The sequence below is a fragment of the Bos indicus genome, chromosome 17, assembly GCF_029378745.1.
Source record: "Bos indicus isolate NIAB-ARS_2022 breed Sahiwal x Tharparkar chromosome 17, NIAB-ARS_B.indTharparkar_mat_pri_1.0, whole genome shotgun sequence".
Classification (NCBI taxonomy): Eukaryota; Metazoa; Chordata; class Mammalia; order Artiodactyla; family Bovidae; genus Bos; species Bos indicus.
The window spans coordinates 34,352,455-34,366,574 of NC_091776.1; the positions used below are offsets into that span (position 1 = coordinate 34,352,455).

Sequence of the window (14,120 nt, forward strand, 5' to 3'; positions counted from 1 at the left end):
GATACAGCAACATTTAGAAGTGTAGATTACTCCAAAATTCCAAGCACTCTGAGACCGGAGCACCAAGTATGTGCATCGTGTTGGGGAGAGAGGGTAAGATCACAGGAGCAGGAAGACAGGGTGGGCACAGCCAAGAGACTCTAGGGATCCAGGCCAGAGTCAGCTGACCCATCGCCTCTCTTTCTATGAAATCCGAATTGTATCTTTAAACCTCTAGCGATACAGGGAAGGATCTGAAGATAAGGAAGTGGCATGATCAGGTATGTGGTTTAGAGAGTTCACATTACAGCAGTGTGCCAGAAGTTTTAAGCAGAGAGCACGCTATTTGCTACGAGTTCAGCTGGAAAGGGCTTGGCAGCTTTTCCGGGAGGAAGGGAGGAGAGGCTGAATTAAAGCAGGGCAGCAGGGAGGGAAATGGAGGAAGGGAGGAGCTATTTAGGGAGTGAACTTGATAGTCCTGAATTACCACATCTCTAGCATTTTCATCTGAGCTGGATGGAGGTCCTATTCACCAGAAGAGAAAATTGAAGTGGGAGGTAGGTTTGGGAGTGAAAGGTGATAAGTGCAATTTTGGACACACGGAGTTTGAAAAGCTTGTGGGACGTCCAAAGGGAGAGGTTCATTTACAAACCTGGTTTTGTGCACTGGAGAGTCTCAATGATAGGAGTAGGAGGCATTTATACACTATATTCATTTAAAAATAAATAAATGATGAATACCTACTACATCCTGAGCTCTGTTCTAGGCTCTGAAGATACAGCAAAAAACAGAAGAGACAAGGGCCCTGCTCCAACATGGCCTACATTCTAATGGTGTGAGTGGGTCAAGAGTGGAGAGGCAAGACAATTATCAGTGATATATATGTTAGTTATAATAGTATCTGTGAAGAAAGATAAAGATACTAGACAGTGATTGAGTACAGGTAGGACAGGTGAGGCAAGTAAGATTCCCAGGGAAATGTGTAAGGAGGCAGGCACACATTCTCAGGTGTGACCCTGAACCTGCCTCCTGTGTGCCCTGGACACCTTGCTTGCCTGCCTTATTCTTGTCTGACCCTGACTGGATACCAGATATTTTCTACGGATAACCAGGGAAGCTTCATTTGAAAGGTGACATTTGAGTAGAGAACCAAATAGAGAAATAAGCCAGGTATCCTCAATCCAGGGAAAGAACATTCTAAGTGGAAAGAACCACATGTGCAAAGGCCCTGAGGCTGGAGGACACGCAGTGCGTTTAAGAAAGGTCTCCTAGAAATCTCACCAAGGAGAATACCCAGAAGAAATGCGAACCAAAGACAGAACCCCTACGAGAGCACAGTATGGGAAAAGAGTCTGCAAGGAAAGGGCAAAGAGCCTGCAAGGAGGACTAAGAAGGACAGGCCAGGGAAGTAGGAGAAAAGCCCCAGGGAGTTCTATCACCAAGGAGCAAGCTTCTCAAACAGGAAGCAGTTAATACTGTCAACCATTGCAGAGATCAGGTAGGACAACACCAATCTTATACCACTGGTATCTGGGAATGTATTCTGCTTGCAGCGGGAAACAGCTATGACTTGAAGAACTTTCCTAAGCTAAGTCTACACCCGAATAGAAATTTTGGTGCACACTTCTAAACAATCCTCTGTCTGGGATGGAAGGTCACCATAAAAACTTTCACTTCGGACAAACCCAAGTGATGCAGAAACTAAAGGTAACAGTTCAATTGGAACACCTTCAAGCCGATCACGACAGTCTCACAGGAATTGATTCATAACTAAAGCCTCTGAATTCATGTCCCAGCTGGCCAAATCCTCTCCTATAAATAGGGTCAGTTGCTGAAGTTCATTTCCCTATGATAATACATAGTCTCATTCTCTGATCTTCCACCGAGGCACAATACAACACATTGGACTTGAGAGCATCCTGATAATCCCCAATCTAGATGAATGGGCACCATTTACATGAATGAGCATGAAGCCACAGGTTCAACTTAAATCAAAACTCTTTGTTCCACGGGGCAGTTCTCTTTTAACTGCATTGCAGTGCTTTGGGGAACTTGTGGCTTCACAGTTTCATCACCAAAATTCACTTACCAACCAAAACGAAATGACAAACATCAGTGAGTATGTGGGGTTTCATGGTTTAATCACAATCAGAGAGGGAGACCATCACTGTGATGAAGTCCAACAAAAGGCTCATTATATAAAATCAAAAGAAAGCCAAGAAACTGAACATGCTCAAGCTCACACCTGCCCATGGAATAATAATATTTTATTCTATTTCTCACCATTTGGAAGAAAAACCTGGAAAATCTTAAAACTCCAAGCAAAGCTCTCTTTTAACTTTTGAAATTCTAAACAAATTTGTTTACTGAGCAATGCTCAGGCATGTAAAAGCATTGCCCCACCCCACCCCCCACAGTTTTAATTAATTTCTAACAAGGTAACCTGAAACCAGTTTAGATAGGTTTTTCTTTAAAAAACATAAAGTGTAAGCTATACTGCTGGCTGACACCTTATTCTGGCTCTTTTCTGCTCTAAAATGGCTGAAGTAGAAATGAAGAAGGAATTCATAGTGAAGGATCAATTCATGGACTTGGGGTTTTGATACTTGGATAAGAAACAGAAGATCCTTGCACTTGGCCACTTAGAAAGCCTCTTGATGGTGGCAGAGATAGTAATTTAATTAATTCACAGGTCCAGGTGTTGTACGTATGTTGTCTATATTCTTAGAGCATGTCAGAAAAACTGGAGGGCAAAGACTCTGCAGTCATATGGCAGGTAAAAAACAGCTGGCTTGTAAGCATTTCACATAGTCAAATGTTTGCATTAGAATTACAGACCAAACAGACATCTGTCTCTTTATATAAATGTATTAAGATGCCCAAGATTTATACGCACCTCAAGATTAAAATACTTCAATAATCTATTTTCTAATGTGTTGGTTTCATCCTACCTTCAAAACCTCAAGCCAATAATCTGCTTCCTGTGTAATCTGTGCTTAAATGGAAAATTATCTGATTTTTTTACCAGCTATCCATTCAAAATATTTTCCTTTATCATCATCATATCATTTTGATATTTGGCAAAACTAATACAATAAAAAAAATTTCCTTTAATTGATTCGTATTACCATACATAGAAAGGTCCAGCAGGACCCCGACTGCCCCCTTTTAAACCAAAGCCAGAACCAGAAAGAGGTCAGATATGTGGAGAGTTTGCTGCTGTTGTTGCTTAGTCACTAAGTCACCGCCGACTGTGTTGCAACCCCACAGACTGTATCCTGGGTTTTGCTGATAGCTCAGATGGTAAAGAATCCACCTGCAATGCAGGAGACCCCATTTCGATCTCTGTATCAGGAAGATCCCCTGGAGAAGGGCATGGCAACCCACTCCAGTATTCTTGCCTGGAGAATCTCATGGATGGAGGAGCCTAGCAGCTACAGTCCATGAGGTCGAAAAGTGTCAGACACAACTGAGCAACTAAGCACAGCACAGCACAGACTGTAGCCTGCCAGGCTCCTCTGATCACGGGACCTCCCAGGCAAGAATACTGGAGTGGGTTGCCATTTCCTTCTCTGGGATATCTTCCTGGACCAGAGATCGAACCCAGGTCTCCTGCATTGGCAGGTGTGTTTTTTACCACTGAGCCACCAGAGTAAGCCCATGTAGATAGTGGTTGACCTCATTTTAGACTAAGGTGGGTTGGTTCCAATGTTTCCAAGTGCACTCCAAGACGAGATAAAAATGTAGTCCTCTCTGTTGTCAGGATGATCAGAAAATCCGTGTGGTGACACGTCAGCAAGCTCAAGGGCTCTGTAGGCAGTGCCTTCCACTTTTTCTAAGATACTGCAAGCATGTGCACTTTTCCACAGGCTGATGTTGAACATCCTCTAAATTACAGCTGTGGAAGCCGAACCACGTGTGAGGCCCCGAGCCACAGCATCCTTCCGGCTCTGGAAACCCAAGTGGGTCACCCTTCACTATGCTTCTTGGCCCAAGAAGTCACTGCAAAGCAGCAGGTGGACTGGGAGCAGAGCATTCTCCCTTCACTCCCAATTGCAGGTGAAGCACCCTGAGGCCTTCGACTTTGATGCTTACTGTGAAAAAAGAAAGGAAGGGAGCCTCTGAAAAGAGATCTTGCAAGACTTTTAAGCAAATGTCCTCGGATGCACTCTGCCTAAGCTCAGAAGACACCAAAAAGGTAAGAGGGATCCTTACTGTAATTCAGCCAAACACAGCAAACTCACTCCCAACTATTACATTAAAAAAAAAAAAAAAAAGCAGGGACGCTCAGGCCGGGCTGACCAGACCTAAGAGCATCTTCGGGTCTCTCCTGGGCGATGCAACACGGGGGAATAATAACAGTTAAAAGAGCGGGGCCACTTTAGGTAAATGAAAGAAAACGCATTTCCATATTTTTAAACAAAGGGGTTCTGCACCATCTGTCCCTGTCTGGGTGCTCCCTACTCCACACTGAGAGGATTTGCAAGGGATTCAAGTGCACCTTATAGATTAAATAGTCACTCGGCTGCTTAAGCCCGGTTGCCCAGACAATGGCCGCGCGGAGCACCCCTTCCTCCTTCCTTCCTGTCGAGTGTTCTGCCTGACTACACAAACTCAATGCGCGCGGCTCCCCCGTTGCAAGAAGTGGACTTGACCGGAGCTAAAACCAACAAAGGCAGATTCTGGTGGGAGCTGCGGAAGCGCCGGGCACTGAGTCAACAGGCGGGTTTTATTGAAATGCAAATGGCGCGGCCGCGGCCCCGGCGCGCCACCTCCCGCCCCTTAACTTCTCAACCCCCGCGCCGCGCCGGCCTGAATGGGCCCATTGACGCGCCCGGCCGCCCGCCCCGCCGCGCGGTGGCCCGGCCGCCCGGGGGCCTCTGCGGGCGCGGGATGGGACCCGCCGGGGCGCTCAGGCCTCGCGAGCTTTTGTCATCGCTTTCATTTCAGCACAGCGTCATCGCATCCTCCCGCATCCTCATCTCCCTCGCTCCCAGACCCAGCCAGGTTGTCCGTGGCCTTAAATGCTGGTTCTCCCTATTACTGGGCTGCTGCGTTGAAAGCAAAAAACAAACAGAAGTCCCAAAGTTCCACCGTGGTGGTTACCTCCTCCCCGCCGCAAGTATTTACTCACTTAACCTTAAGTATGTACTCACTTAAATCCTGTTCTCTTTAATCCAGGAGGAACCGGACAAATTTTTTCGGGTGCTAGGTAGTTTTTGGCTTAGAAGGAGGTAGGTCTCACCGATACTCCCTAAATGCTGAAATAAAAACAGATCCCATTTGCCATTTGGTTACTGCTTGCCTCTGTCCTCACGCCCCTAGTCCATTGTTTAACTTTGACTAGATAATATTAAGCTTGGGTGTTTTTTGTTTTGCTTTCCCCAAAGTTGAAAGTTAATACATGCATTGTTTAAACAGTGTTGGGGGGGTGCGGGTTGGAGGGAACACAGGTAAGTTTTTTTCTTCACAGAAATAAAAGGCTTAATTCAATTTTTAAAGCAAACTCTGAGTTACTAGCAATAACCTTAAAGCTAAACCTTTCTTAAAAGATCACTTGAAAACATAAGATAACCTTCTACCAGCTGCCTATTTAGCTGCTGTTTCAGACTGGTAAGTGTAACCGAGAACAAACCTGACTCCATATTGATCCGCTTTCTTACCCCCAACATTGAGCTCTGTGCTGAGTCATGCTGACTCTGAGCCTTCCTGAAACAGCTATTACCTATAAGCTGAAATATACAGGATAGCCCCCTTTCAAGGCTCTGACATTTCAAGATATAGCACTTCCCCCATCATAATAGAGGTAAAAAGCTGCTGAACAAAAAATAATGATTGTGTTGTTTGAGGTTTTTAAAGCATTGCATCACATGGGGACAGCTGCAAGAACAAAGGAGTTTGCACCAAGAAGTTTGCAAGGACACCCTCTCCCCTTTTAGTGTATCAGAGGCCTGGATTCTAAATGGTTAAGATGGTTCTTTGGGCTGTTTTCTTGGCCTGCTGGCTTTCCAAACAGAGTCACTGTTCCCTGCCCCAACACCTCATCTCCTGATTTATTGGCCTGGCATGTGGCAAGCAGTACAAACACTCAGTACCATTAGGAAGTAAGGATTGATATAACACAATAAATATAATTAAGTAAATCCTTATTTTTCCCTCACTTTTGTAAATTCACCAGAGTGTAATCATATTTGAACATACCATAGATGTGTAATTCAGTTAACAGTGCAGATTATTTTTCTAAAAAGCAACTAAAGGAATATTTACTCTCTACCATCTTTGATTTTACATGAGAACTTTTCAAATTATTATGTCAAAGTAGACTTTAAAACAAGAAATTTCAAAGTTGATATAAAGTTAGAATATTTTATACTCCTGAAGGAACAGATACTTTGGCCATCTGATGCAAAGAAAGGACTCATTTGAAAAGACCCTGATGCTGGGAAAGACTGAAGGCGGGAGAAGGGGACGACAGAGGATGAGATGGTTGGATGGCATCACCATTCAACGTGAGTTTGAGCAAACTCCGGGGGACAGTGAAGGACAGGGAAGCCTGGCGTGCTGCGGTCCGTGGGGTCTCAAAGAGTTGGAACTGAACTGAAGGAACAGATGTCTTCTGTCTTTTGTTTTTGTTGTTGTTGCTGTTGTTTTTGGTAGTGCCTCTTTATCCACCTACCCAACACATACACAGAGTTTTGGGCCTGTAATAAGTGATCAATAATTGTTGGATTGGATTGAGCTGAGCTGAGTAGATTTAAATTGAATAGAGCTGGACCTACAAAACACTCAGAATTGCACTAACAGCAGTAGCGTGATGGCATTTTTTCTGTGGTACATCTGATAGCTCTGTTTGCCCGGTGTGTCCATTTTCCCTTAGCATAGAACAGCACCTGATTTGCAACCAGAGGATCACCCTCCCCTACTCACTGTCCAAGGGATTCACATACATGGCTGCAAGGCCACAGCTAGTCCACAGGATACCTTTGTGCAAATTAAAGTCATACACCCCTTCCTCCAGGCAGAACACCAGGCTTGCCCAGCAAGTAGCTGGTGCTGCACTGCCTGGTCAGCTGGAAGTTATACATGGTTCACAATTAGCCTCAGTCGTTCTCATTTGCAGCAGTACACTTACTCACACTGGCCAATCAGCCCATTCAACTTCTCAGGCCACAGTAAAGAGTTTCAGAAACAGAAATGTGAACTGAGTTGAGCTTATGAAAGTTAGCCAGAGAACTTTAGCTGGAATTATAGAAATGAGGCATTCTTACTTTCTGGTGGAATGATTAAATGGCGGCATACAGATTTGGAGCTGCACTTGACTATCATCATCATCATCAATGAGGAAGAGTCAGCAAAAGGTGCATGAGATGGAATCAATGACAGATTATGAATCGTATCCTATGAGTACCTGGATTCAGTCATGTCTGAATCAAATCACCTTTTCAGTTATGTTTAAAAGCCAATAAATTCTTTTTTTTTGAATAAGCCAGTTTAATGATTCTCTGTCATTTATAAGCCCAAAAAAATCTTAACCAGAATGATTGTTATGGCAGGAAGAGATAAATCTTACAATTGATGGTATTTATGTAACTGAATTTATCTGGTATTTTGACATCAGTGCAGTTCATAATCCTTTCACTAACAGGTAACTCAGTATAAATCAATCTTATAAACAACCATTGCCTTTTCTCCTTCAGTATACAATGCATTAAAATGCCTTTTCTTCTTCTTCAGTATATATTGCATTAAAATACATGAATGGATTTCTATTTTCTTTGGGGATTTGAAAATTTTCAGCAATGCCAATTGTTTAATACTGTCGGAGAACTAAATGGGGGTTTAGGTGGGAAGGTTGAAAATAACCCAAGGAGCCAATCCTCTTAAAATGTTTACTTTAGATTATAAGTAGAAGATATATGACACATTGAAATTGATTTTTAAAAATCTTTTCACCCCCATTGAGAAGTTTAATAAATTTGTCAAGTACCTGAATATATAAAAGAGATGATTACATAGATTATGAGAACTTAGAAAACAATAATCACTGAATAATAAATGGTAAGACTTCACTAAGAAGAATTTATACCAAATCAAAAGGATTTCTCAATTGATAACCATTGCAGCAATTTGTTCTTTGTTTCCGGAAATATTCAAATAGATGATAGAAGACGAATCATGTGTCAGGGGACAGTAGAAAGAATTCTGCCTTGCAGTGAAAAATTAGACTGGTTTTGAGGTTCCTTTTAATTTTCATATCCTGATTTTATGATTCTAAATTTGTAGATGTAGCAGATAGGAATTTGCCTCCCTGCCCCGAAACAATTACTATCTTATTATCAGTTTAAAATGTTATCATCATGCCCTCCCACTTAGCATTCATTCACAATTATCATTATATTACTCTGAAGTATGTTTATTTGGACCTGAAAAATTAAATCTTATCCAAAGAAGTATAACTACCTGAATTATTTCCAGTTTTTGCCCAAAGCTAAGTTCCTGTTGCTGTTTTCATTTTAAAATCTAAGAACAGAGGATTTATATATGAATGAAAATTAAAAGAAACTTCAATTCATTTTTCCTAGTTCCTGTTCTTTGTTATTCTTGGCTGTACCGTTGCCATACCTTAGAAGACTGAAAAAAAATGCCCTTAGTTCTTTGTTTTGTAAATATTGACTTCTTTCCTTGCTGTAATGTTTAATATATCTGCTTTCTATTTTATATTATAGTTTTAGTACCTTGTTGATAGCTCCACTCCTCCTTTGAAATTCCTAATACTGATATTTAAGAAGAAATGACCCACAGCTAATTCAGTTGCCCTGACTCCCACCTGACCTGCCTATGCTATCTGTGAAGTTTAATCAGCTGGAGAAAAGGGTCAGAGGTTTAACAGCTCTTTTAACAAACGTGAAACAGTGATTTGAGCACTTAAGCATTTATATAACCTCCTTGTAGCTTGACTTCCTGTACTCGAATCCAGAAACTGAACTCCACATTTCCCAGACTCCCTTGCAGCTCAGGGGTCCTCATGAGATCTAACTTCTGCCAAGCAGACATGACCACTCAGAACTCAAAGGTGAACATGAGCATTGTGAGCAGTGGACATAAAGAGAGAGATCAGATCTCCCGAAAGCAGAAACATTCAGTTCTTCCATGCCAGCTATAGTAGAATTTCTGGAGTATAGTTCCTATAGTTATAGATTCCAAATTCCAAACACCAGGAGTGTTTTCTTCAAAGCATGTTTATGTAGGAGTTATACATTTCTCAAGGCTGTTCCATTCCTCAATATGTAGTAGTCACCCACGCCTGTTTCTCTGGCCCTCCTGAAGATTCTTTAACTGTGTGCATGCTCCGTCACTCAGTCATGTCCGACTCTTTGCATCTCCTGAACTGTAGCCTACGAGGCTCTTCTTGTCCATGGAATTCTCTAAGTAAGAATAATGGAGTGGGTTGCCATGCCCTTCTTCAGGGGATCTTCCCAACGCAGGGATTGACCCAGGTCTCCTGCATTGCAGGTGGATTCTTTACTGTCTGAGCCACCAGGGAAGCCCTTAAACTACCTAGTAGCTCCTTAAACTGATTAGAGTGAATTCTGATGGATAAAGTAATTAGTAACAGGGATGGCTTCTCGGGTGAAGGGAATAGAAAGCTGAGATTGGTTGTCTGACTTGGTTGGATGTGAAGACACTGAGGATCTAATTATGATCAGAGGATGGAGCTCAGTAGTGAAAGATGCCTAAACATTTACACACAGACACACTGGAATGCTACTAATACAGAACAGAATGTCTGTGTGGTGGATTGACTAATTCTAATTGTACTAGAATGCTTAAAGAAAGAAGAAGATAACATCAAGGTTTTAAGTTCTTAGTTGAAGGCCTGGTCAGAGAACAAGAGGTCACTGTAATTTCCCTGAAGACAACTGATCTCTTGACAGCCACATTTTTTATTCTGACATAACCAAAAATGAGATAGAGTCTATCCTATGGGTTTTGAATTATGACATAAGTGAAATTTACATTTATATTAGTTTTCTGATGTGAAATTTTAGATTGCTTGGTGGAAGAAAATCCTGTTGAAATTGGCTTTCTTATTTAAATGAGAATGATTAAATCCTGGAATGGGAGGATGAAAGAACAGAAAATGAAATGCTTAGTAGAAGAAAGAAAGTATAAAATTCTATAACCAACTTAAAACCAAAGAAAAAGATAAGAATGGCTTTGCTTAATTATCTTCTCCAACTTTTTAATCAAGCTCCCTGTCTCCATTATCTTGGATAGATGATTTGATAATTTAGCTCCTATGCTATAGGGAGAAATAGGATTGTGACTGAATTAAAATAGAAATGAACATTACTCAGAGAAGATTTGATGATTGGCTTTTTCCTTCCCCACTTTTGAAGAGAAGGTAAGAGTGCATTTGTAGGAGGAATCATTGCATTCCATCAGTCAGGAGCACATTGCTCTTGCTATTATCATGCGGATGTTTAAGTACGGGAGGATAGATAGGTGCTGAATAGTATAGGGATACACTGTGCCAGACATTGTACATTGTCTCACCCGACTTTCACACATCCAAACTCTCTTCTAGGATGGAGGGCTAAATACTAAGTTTACAAGACTCTCTCTAACTACAGTTGCCCCAAGCAGTCACCCCAACCTGAGAGCTGGATACAGAAGTAAGCAGTGTGAGGCAGTGGCCAGACACACAGAGATCAGTTCTTCTGGCAAGAACAGTGGCAGATCTGGTTTTCCTGGGCAGCAGCTAGCATCTACTCCTGTTTCAAGTTTCCCCAAGCAGCTGACTCTGAAATGAAGGCTAGCATATAGAAAGTTTATCAGGGAGCACTCTCAGGATCAACATCTGTAGGGTTAGGCAGAGGGCAAAGTAGGACTTCCATTCAGTGTCATCTAAGGCCTCAGCTGACCCTGTGGAGAAGCTCTGAAACTCAGATGGTTTTTCAGAATTGTCTTGAGGCAAGGGGGGTTTCCCTCGTGGCTCAGCAGTAAAGAATCCCCCGCTAATGCAGTCCCTAGGTAGGGAAGGTCCCCTGAAGGACGGCAAAGCAACCCACTCCAGTATTCTTGCCTGGAGACTCCCCATGGACAGAGGAGCCTGGTGGGCTGCAGTCCATGGGGTCACAAAGAGTCAGACACAACCGAAGTGACTGAGCATGCATGCATGGGGCAGGGGAGCCAGGCATCTTCATTTGGGGAGTTTCAGTCACAAGCAAGTCCCACCACAGATTCCTCCAATGTTATAGGGTTTGCTGGACCATGTGGTCCAAACGGCAAGGCCACTTGTTCTGCAACTTGGACCCACTGCAAATCCCACTCAAACCTGAAAGTATTTTGGGTCACCTGATGTATAGACAGGAGTAGAATTGCCAGACGTGAAATATGATGTTTCCAAACTCATTTAAGACTACCTAGTATTATGCTTACTTTTTTGTGATGGGAGCTGTGAGATGCAATAATTTGTCCTTTGCTTTGAAGTTGGTATGACTATTTTGTTTCAGCATGTGCCAAAACATGGCCAGGAGGCTACTACTCTGGAATTAAACAGCATCCTCACGTTGGGAAGTACTAGAAGAAAGGACAAGCTACATGGTAATCAACCAACTGGGGTACTGCAACAGGCCATCCAGGTTACAGGAGGAAAAAAAAAGATAATTAAAGTAGCTGGAAAAACCCAGCTAGAAAATCCACTAACCAGCTCAACTAGGGTTCACGATCTATTCCATATATTAGTAACCATTAGTCTACATCACACATAACTAGAAATTGGGGTTTGTGTACTACTGATTCAGTCTCAGAATCCTAAACCATAAAATTAACATAAAAGTTGCCCCCAAGCCTTTAAATGCCTGGAATCTCTGAAAGGGACGTATGGCGAAATATACCCTCAACACAAGATGTACAAAATTCACATAGAGAGAGCCCAACTAAAAGTGATCTCACACAATCTGCGAAGACAGAAATTTACGGAATCCCATTTGGGAGTCAGCAAACACAACATGCAACAGAATCCAACAGCAAAATTCAAATAATGGAAAACTCTAAGTTACTATCAAATAAATATACTTAAATTGATTAAAGCCATAAAGTAAATAATTTAAAACATTGAAATAACAAGACTCTATGAAAAGCTACTCAGAATTCAACAGAGAAAAAGATTCTAAAATATGAGAGTGTAAGAGACACCGAACAGAAAATGCAAAAGCTCATCATAGGATTTCCAGAAATATAAAAGAATGAGGGAGAGGCATAATGGCTAAGGCTTTTCAAGAATAGATAAATGACATTAATTCTCATATTCAGAAAGCATGGTGAGTGCCGAGCTGAGTAAATAAGTATAAATTAAATCTAGGTAAAGGGAGATCATAAAAGCAAGCAGAGATTAAAAACCTGAGAGGGGAATGATAAATAGACTTGTATCAAACTTCTTAACAAAAGAAATAAACTGACAATGGAATATAATTTCAACATGCTGAGATGAAATACCAGATAATTCAGGATTCCATTGCCAACCAAATTTCTATTCAATAGTAAGGATGAAATAGACATTCCCAGACACACAAGAATCAAAATCTTTACTAATACCAGTCTCACTGAAAAACATCTAAAATGTGTACTTCAGAAAGAAGTGACTGAACTCAGAAGGAAAAAATAAGATGCAAGAGATAGTTTTATGCCAAGAAATGGTAAACGTGTGTAAATCTGAAAATCAAGATGGAACTAAAATGGTACATGATGATAACTTTTATAGTAAAAGACTTTTCAAGGACTTTATATACACATACACACACATGCATTTGTATGCTTACACACACACAAAGTATATATAAGCACGTGTATGTATGTATGCATATAGACGGAATCAGTTCCCAACCAGAATTGGCAGAGAACTGGGGGAAAAGTTCAGTCAAGTGAAAAAGGCAGAAAAGGAAAGGGGAAGGAAGTAAAGAAAGAAAAGGAAAGGAAAATGCATGGTAAATAAAAGGCATAAAATAATACATAGAAATAAATGCAAATATGCCAAAAATCATAATGAATGTATATCGTTTAACCTGTTAAAAGACTGAGATTCTCAGATTAGATAAAAAGACCAAATTCAATTATATGCTGATTCCAACAAACATACCTATAATTTAAAACATTAAAATTTAAACTAATGTGATGAGAAAGATTGGAGAAGGGAATGACAACCCATTCCAGTATTCTTGCCTGGAGAATCCCATGGACAGAAGAGCTTGACGGGCTACGGTCCTTGGGGTTGCAAAGAGTTGGACACGACTGAAGTGACTTAGCATGCACGCACAATGAGAAAGGTATACCAAGTAAATATTAATCCAAAGAAGGTTGTTGTAGCCAGATTAATAGCACACAAAATAGACTTTAAGAGAAAAGGAATTTTCAGAGATAGATACTATATAATGGTTAAGTAAAATTTTTGCCTACCAAATATAATAATTTTAAGTTTGTATATACTTAAACCACCAAATGTGTAAAGCAAAAATTCACAATATTGCAAAGAGAAGTTGACAACACCACTTCACATTTATACCTCTCTGAAATGGTGGATGAAGATCAATAAGTATGGAAACAGGGATCACTGCACATGGGCTAGAAAGATATTTTAAGGAGAAATGTTCTAAAACTACCATCATGATATTTGTACAATTTCATAAATTTACCAAAAATCATTATGTTGAACAACTTTAAATGGATGAATTTGAATCTGGGTCTCTCTGCCAATTATTTCTTAATCCAAATTAATAAACTGACATTGTGATTTTACATCAGTTTCTATGAGATTGACTAAGATGAATCAGCTTCCAAAATGTGTTCCAAAAAGAACACATTTTCAACTCAGTGATAAAGTCAACTTTCTGACCCTACAAGTTCACGTCATTATGAATTCATGAAAGTAAATCCCACCTTGTGAGGCCGCCTGACAGACAACCATCTGACTTTCTTAACGTAGCAACTCTTCTACTTTGTCATATTTGAACTCTTCTATTTGAAACTATTTCCCTTGTGCCAACCCTATGTTCGTTCACTATGGTGACTGGAAATTCAGCTTTTCATATTAATCTCTAGAAAGTAAGATTATTTCTGTGCCCCATATGACATGCTCCAAT

The 14,120-nt window shown here is 40.9% G+C and overlaps 1 long non-coding RNA gene across 1 annotated transcript; it reads left to right on the forward strand.

Annotated features, from left to right (window-relative positions):
- Positions 1-3,647: 3,647 nt before the first annotated feature.
- On the forward strand, positions 3,648-7,650 carry LOC139176706 (uncharacterized). The gene is made up of 3 exons (XR_011561118.1): positions 3,648-4,177; positions 4,930-5,123; positions 6,361-7,650. It is a non-coding gene; the product is annotated as an uncharacterized lncRNA (long non-coding RNA).
- The last annotated feature ends 6,470 nt before the right edge of the window (positions 7,651-14,120 follow it).